We start from the raw sequence: 7,680 nt of genomic DNA, 5'->3' as shown, positions 1-7,680 counted from the left end.
CGGGGCGGGCAGTGAGAGATGATGTCATCTCTGCTCGTCCGCCCGCTCGCTTCTCTCTTCTCTTTCTCTCTCGGTTCACACCAGAGGCGGCACGACTTGCAGGTCACCTCACCGAGGCGACCTGCACACGACTGCCCGGGTGACTTGCAAAACGACTTCTGTATAGAAGTCTATGCAAGTCGCCCCAAGTCGCCCCCAAAGTCGTACAGATGTCCCAACCACAGAGTAGTCTCTGTGGTTGGGACATCTGCTGCAGGGAAGGCAGAGAGGGAGTCAGTGTTGTTCTCCTCATGAACAGTGGGCTGTGCTGGCAGTGAAGCCCAGTGCTGCTTTTTGGCTGAGCGAAGCTTAGTGGGTGATGAGACTGGGGAGACTGCAGCTCTCTTACCTCTGTCAGATGAGGAGGAGAGGGAGGCCGTGTCAGAGTCCAGGTGACAGATTCTCTGGGCAGTGGTTGTGGTGAGGCAGGGTGGCCGTTCTCCGCGGCACCATCTTGGACTGCTGTGTGCGGCAGCACCATGAAGAAATCTGTGAGGTGGCGGGGACCCGATGTCTGCAATCGCCACTGGGTCATGGTCTGCTGGTGTGCAGGGATCTTCTCCTCCCTGGGAGAGACAGAATGGGCGGGCTGGGATGCGGCCATATTGCTCGGCAGCCAGGACACGCCCCCGCTTCTCTCCTCTCATCCGCCTCTCTCATGCAGCCCACATGCCGCTGGTTAGGCAGGGACCCTGTGGCAAGAGACTCGGGGCTATAGCCCCAATAGCCACCCCCTAGCGACGCCACTGCCTGACACAATGGTCCCAAAAAAGTGTCCGATCTGTCCGCCGCAATGTCGCAGTCCCGCTAAAAAATTCTAATCACCAATACTAGTAAAAAAAAAAAAATATATAATAAAAATGCCATAAATATATCCCCAATTTTGTAGATGCTATAACTTTTGCTCAAACCAATCAATATACTACTCTTCCAGAGTTACCATGGACCTCTTGGCTGCTTCTCTGATGAATGCTCTCCTTGCCCGGCCTGTCAGTTTAGGTGGACGGCCATGTCTTGGTAGGTTTCCAGTTGTGCAACACTCTTTCCATTTTTTGGATGATGGATTGATCAGTGCTCCGTGAGATGTTCAAAGCTTGAGAAATTTTTTTCTAACCCAACAGTGCTTTAAACTTCTCCACACTTTAATCCTTCATGATGCTGTTTGTTCACTGAGGTTCTCTAACAAACCTCTGAGGGCTTCACAGAACAGCTTTATTTCTTCTGAGATTAAATTACACACAGGTGGACTCTATTTACTAATTAGGTGACTTCTGAAGGCAATTGTTTCCACTAGATTTTAATTAGGGGTATCAGAGTAAAGGGGGCTGAATACAAATGCACGCCACACTTTTCAGGTATTTATTTGTAAAAATAAAAATAAAAAACATTTATCATTTTCCTTCCACTTCACAATTATGTGCCACTTTGTGTTTGTCTATCACATAAAATTCCAATAAAATACATTTACGTTTTTGGCTTTAACATGACAAAATGTGGAAAATTTCAAGGGGTATGAATACTTTTTCAAGGCACTGCATACAGACTGGCTTTACTGTTGTGGGTTTAGTTCCACTTTAATAGATGAAAACTCGTACATTAACGCACCCCCCCCCCATAGTGTGAATGCGCCCTTACACTTGTTTATTGGATGAAACAGATCGCATTTACCTGTATAAGAAAACGGTGAAAATGACAATAGACAATAAGCGCAGTGCGCAGTGATTTTCTGTGAAATAAGCTCTGAAGAATACACGCTCTAAGAACTATAATAACTTAAAATCTCTTTTTAGAATACAAAACACTAAAGAGATAAGTCATTGTTTACCCAAAGAAACCAAGCCGTTTTTTACAGAAATGAATTCCCCTTTTTACAATCAATACAGCGAGTAAGCTGGAGATGCGATGAAAAAGCTTTAACTATAAAGAAATGAAAAATCACTGGAGTGTGATTATATTTTAGGAAATGTCATTGCAGAAGCATCTTCATCTTCCTGTATATATTTCCTTTTCTTTTCCTCCAATACTGAAGCTTTTATCAAAAGTTGAATTCTTTGATGCCGCCTAACGCAACAGAATTTAAAGTGATCACAGTCATGTAGAGCGGGTGGAGTGGCGGCAGAATTTTCTTTTAAAATTCCATTGAAAAGTGTATTGCTTTCACATAAATAAGACAAGGCAGAGGAACATAAAAGCATCACTTGAATTCTTCATGGCCCCAGCAAGGGGGCGGAGTTGGGAACTCAGCTGAAGAGAGCTTGATATTAACCACTTGCTTACTGGGCACTTCAACCCCCCCTCCTGTCCAGACCAATTTTTAGCTTTCAGCGCTCTCACTCTTTGAATGACAATTGCGCGGTCGGTCATGCTACACTGTGCTCAAATGAAATTTTGTATCATTTTTTCACACAAATGGAGCTTTCTTTTGGTGGTATTTAATTGCCACTTGGGTTTTTATTGTTTGCTAAACAAACAAAAAAAAGACAGAAATATTTGAAAAAAAAAACATGCTTCATAGTTTGTTATACTTGAGGTGATTGAAGCCGTATTAGTGCAATCGTTCAATTGTGATAGAGAAAATTGAGTAATGTCCGTGATACTTTTTTATTTGTACTAACATATCATTTTTCATGGGTGAGCTTTCGGGGGGTGTGTCCCCTTTTTTCAAGGTTCAAGCAGTACCAGGGGCGGACTGATAGCTCATGGGGCCCCCGGGCAATAGGAGATTATGGAGCCCCCGGGCAAAAAAAGATTATGGGGCCCCCAGGCAAAAGGAGATTATGGAGCCCCCGGGCAAAAAAAGATTATGGGGCCCCCAGGCAAAAGGAGATTATGGAGCCCCCGGGCAAAAGGAGATTATGGGGCCCCCAGGCAATAGGAGATTATGGGGCCCCCGGGCAAAAGGAGATTATGGGGCCCCCAGGCAATAGGAGATTATGGGGCCCCCAGGCAATAGATTATGGGGCCACACAATATACACACCACACACACATACAGTATACACACACAGACACACAATATACACACACAGAATACACATACACACATTGAAAAAGGTACTGGAGAGGCGGGGCAGCTATAATCTTGGGATTTTTTAAAAACACAGATTTTTACATTCTGTCCCTGGTTTTATTGAGTCTGGCAACCCTGATGGGGCCCCTTAGTAGCATGGGGCCCTCAGGCAGTGCCTGAGTGCCCGAATTGTCAGTCCGCCCCTCAGCAGTACTGATTCACAAAAGTTTTAGCAGAAGGTAAAATGTTAAAACAAAACAAAAAAAAAAATCTCTGAGAGAAAGGAAAAAGAAAAACAAACACATACAAATCAATACTATGGCAGTGGTAATAAAGCTATCAGCAAGTGAGATAAGACAGAGGGAAAGCTATAAACTGGAGGGGGGGGGGGTGATAGTCACATAAAACTGTAGTATAATGGGTGAGGAAACCAATATCTAAATTTAGGCCATTGTCTCTTGTGTCAAAAAGAAGTATCATTCTTGGCTCAAACATTTTCCTTTCCTGGATAGTTCTGAAATTCCCTTTAAGAACTAAAACATTGAGGTCTTCTATAGTGTGGTCCGATTGTGAGAAATGATGTCCCACAGGTGTGCAGAAACTGTCTTCTTTATGTTCTTTGATGGTATGTCTGTGCAAATTCATCCTCACTTGTAACTTCTGTCCTGTTTCACCAACATAAGATCCTTTGCTGCACCTTTTGCATTGGATGAGGTACACAACATTACTGGAGGTACAGCTGTAAGATCCCGTGATATTGAAGGTCCCATTTGTGTGTGTGACACTTTTGGATAGATTGATCTGGTTGCACAGTTTGCAGCATTTTTTATTGCAGAGTTTGCTTCCATTATTTGTGAATTTATAATCAGAGTGAAGTTTCCTGCTGATTAGTTTATGTCTGAGGTTGGGTGGTTGTCTGAAAGCCAATAATGGGGGTTGTTGGAATATTTTTTTCAGTTTCATCCTCTGTTATAATGGGTTGTAAATCTTTGATTATCTTTTTGATCCCTTCTAGTGTTGGGTTGTATGTGGTGACTAGAGGTACTTGGTTGTTTGTTTTTTTCTCTGTGTATTGGAGGAGGTTTTCTCTTCGGGTTTTCAAGGCTGTGTTTATGTTGTTGTTGATGGTTTTGTCTTTGTAATCTTTCTTATGGAAGGAGTCTGCCAGTGTTCTGAGATGTTCATCTCTGTCTTCTGGGTCTGAACATATTCGGTGGTATCTGATGGCCTGGCTGTGTATGATGGCTCGTTTAGTTTGTTATATATATATATATATATATATATATATATATATATATATATATATATATATAGTTTGTTATAAAATTTTGCAAACGGGTAATTTTTCTCCTTCATTGATATTCGCTGATGAGGCTGCACTGATGGACACTGATAGGCACAGATAAGACAGCACTGATGGGCACTGATAAGACAGCACTGATGGGCACTGATAGATGTCACTGATGGGCACTGGTAGGTGGCACTGATGGGCACTGGTAGGTGGCACTGATGGGCACTGGTAGGTGGAACTGATGGGCACTGTGGGCACTGATAGGTGACACTGTGGGCATTGATGAGTTGTACTGTGAGCACTGGTAGGTGGCGCTGGTGGGCACTGGTAGGCGACACTGTTGTGCACTGGTAGGTGGCACAGATGGGCACAGAAGCCTCTCCACGAGGCTCTCCACGATCGGGACTGATGTCCCTCCCACAGCCGCCGGTGATTGGCTTTTCTTTTTCTCCTCACGCTACCAGCGTGAGGAGAAAAAATAACCGATTACCGGCTCTGTTTATATCACATGAGAAGCTGTCATTGGCTGACAGCTGATCACGTGGTAAGGGGCTGGGATCGACCCCTTACTCCGATCTGTGATCAGCTGAGTCTCATAGACTCGCTGATCACAGAGCGCGCACCCTAGCGCGAGCGCGCAGGCCACTCGAGCACGGGAGGACATCTATGGACGCCTCCCGGCAAAGTAGGTCCGCGCTGTAACCGTCTTTTGGCTATAGCGCGGACGGGAAGAGGTTAAAATCCACAATGATTACATATAGGCAGGGCTGCTGTTAGAAATCACGGGGCCCCATACAGTCTACCTGACAGGGCCCCCTTCTGGCAGAAAGTGACTGAGGACATAGATTTATGGGTTCCTTTCTCTACAGCCTCAGCTGCACAGCTGAATAAATAGGAAGCTCTCTAAGGCTTCTTGCTTATTCACAAACTGAAGCATAGTAGACACACTTTATTACAGTGGCGACTGGTGTTTTGTTTTTTTTTGGTGGGGGGGGGGCGGAAAACAACCAAACCCCCGTCGGTTGGTCAGTCGGTGGCACCCCCCACTCTACCCCGGCACTTACCCCATCAGTTGCAGGTGGGTGGCGGGTGGCGGCCGGGTTGCGGGCTTCTATGGGCGGGTTGTGGGCTCCTATGGGTAGCAGGTTGCAGGCTTCCCCCATGCCGCTCCTCCCTCCTCCCCCTAGGCATCCAATAGGATCGCCTGTCCTTTCAGCCAATCGGGTGACCGGTGTCAAAACCTGTTTCCTGATTGGCCAGGAGGAGGATCAATGTTACAACAGCGAATATTGATTCGCAGTTGTAACATGCCTGGGTGGGCTCAGAGCACACTCTCTGCGACCCAAGCCCACCATATATTGAAGCCTATTAGAACCTCTGGCTCTTATTGGTGCTTAAAAAAAAAAACAGCCCCTTCGCATTGGAATCCATGCGCCGGTGTCCTGAAAGGGGCTGGACGCATGAATAGGGGAGGCGGCGATGGACAGGAGGGGCGGCGCCCGTGCGCCCTTAATGGACGGGCCGCCCCTGCTTTACTATGCTTCAGTGATGAATGGACACAGGAGTGATTGGTACTGATTGCTCATTGTGTTCATTCAGGAAAAGAAGGGACCAGTAAATTACATATTTACTGACCCCTTCCCCCGCACTGTAACATCCCCCTGTGTGCCCATAGCAGCTGCCATTGGGAGAGGAGAGGAGGGAAGCCGGCAGCGCTGTGTGGGAAAGGGGCACACAGGGGGTCTGGACAGAAAATGGAAAGGGACACGTTTGCCAGGACCAATCCCCCTGCAGTGCAGGAAGAAAGAGGAGAGGCTGGCAGAGCTGTGGGGGGAGGCAGTAGAAGATTGGTGTCTGCAATAAGCCCATACAGCCAGCCCTCCTGCTCAGCTTTTGAACTGATGAGGCCCGGGCCCAATACAGAAGGGCTGGCTTACTGCCTTATCAGCAGGCCCTGCATATAGGCTTTTATTACAAGTGTAGAGGGTGTGGAGTGGCTGCAGAGCTTTCTTCTTACATTTTGTTGAGAAGTTTATTTCTTTCACATGAGTGAGAATCAGCAGAGAAACATAAGAGCATTGCTTGAATTCTTCATACCCTGGCAAGGGGGGCGGAGCTGGGAACTCAACTGCAGGGAGCGTGATATGAAAGTCCACAATGATTACAAATAAGCTTTTATCACAAGTGTATTACTTTGTAAAATAGGAGAGCGGGTGGAGGGACTGCGGAATTTTCTTTGAAAATGTTGTTGAGAATCAGCAGAGGAGCATAGGAGCATTGCTTGAATTCTTCATGGCCCTGGCAAGGGGGTGGAGCTGGGAACTCAGCTAAAAGGAGTTTGATATTAAAGGTGGAGTGGTTGCAGAAGTTTCTTTTAAAATATACCCTGCCATAGCTGAGAAGTTCATTTATTTTCACTTGAGTGAGAATCAGCAAAGGAACATAAGAACAGTTGATATCCTTGTGGCCTCGGCAAGGGGGCGGAGCTGGGAACTCAAACGAAGAAAGCTGATATTAAAGGTGGATTGGCTGCAGAATTGTCTTTTCAAATTTACAGTGCCATGGCTGAGAAGTTAATTCCTTTTACATGAACGGGTTTTAGCAAAGGAACATAAGAACACTTGAAATCCTCATGGCCTCGGCAAGGGGGCGGATCTGGGAACTCAGCTGAAAGTGGTTGTAAACTCTCCCCCACAACTTTGTCACATGTAAATCAGCATAAAAAACCCTAATGAACACTGCTTGTTGATATCTCCTTACTTGCTTAGTATTTTTTTTTTTTTTTTATCATTAAATAATTTTTATTGAAATTTCCATACAGATAACAGAAAAATTAAAGGCAGCTAGTTTTGGTATATAACAATCAGGTATAGCAGTAAAACATTTACATACTAATCTCAATCAAAGTAATGGACAATAGTCATAATTACTTGCTTAGTATTGTTGTAATCCTTTTTGTTCTTTAGAATGACGTCACTGAGCATGCCCATATCTCCCCTGATTTACGGCACACTCTGTGTGCTTGTCTGTCTATTATCAGGACTTCCTATGGCACAACACTGAAATCCCACTGAAATAATCACTCAGAGCTTCCTACTACTCCCCATGTGACCATGTCCTGGGCATCGGACAGCATTACTGCAGTTTTATAAGCTGATAAGACTGACATAGGCAAACACTAGATAATCGGCACTAGTAAATACTATGAAATAAAACAAGTCAGCTATGAGCAGGGAAGCAGGGTTGCCAGAAATGTTGGATTGAGAAGGAGGCTTGGTTAACAGTACAGGAAGTGCTCAATGTAAGGGCGGAAATACACTCTACTGTGGACTCAGAAAACA

This window comes from Aquarana catesbeiana, linkage group LG10, assembly GCF_042186555.1.
Source record: "Aquarana catesbeiana isolate 2022-GZ linkage group LG10, ASM4218655v1, whole genome shotgun sequence".
Lineage (NCBI taxonomy): Eukaryota > Metazoa > Chordata > Amphibia > Anura > Ranidae > Aquarana > Aquarana catesbeiana.
The sequence above is the reverse complement of the archived record's forward strand: the minus strand, read 5'-3'. Positions refer to the sequence as shown.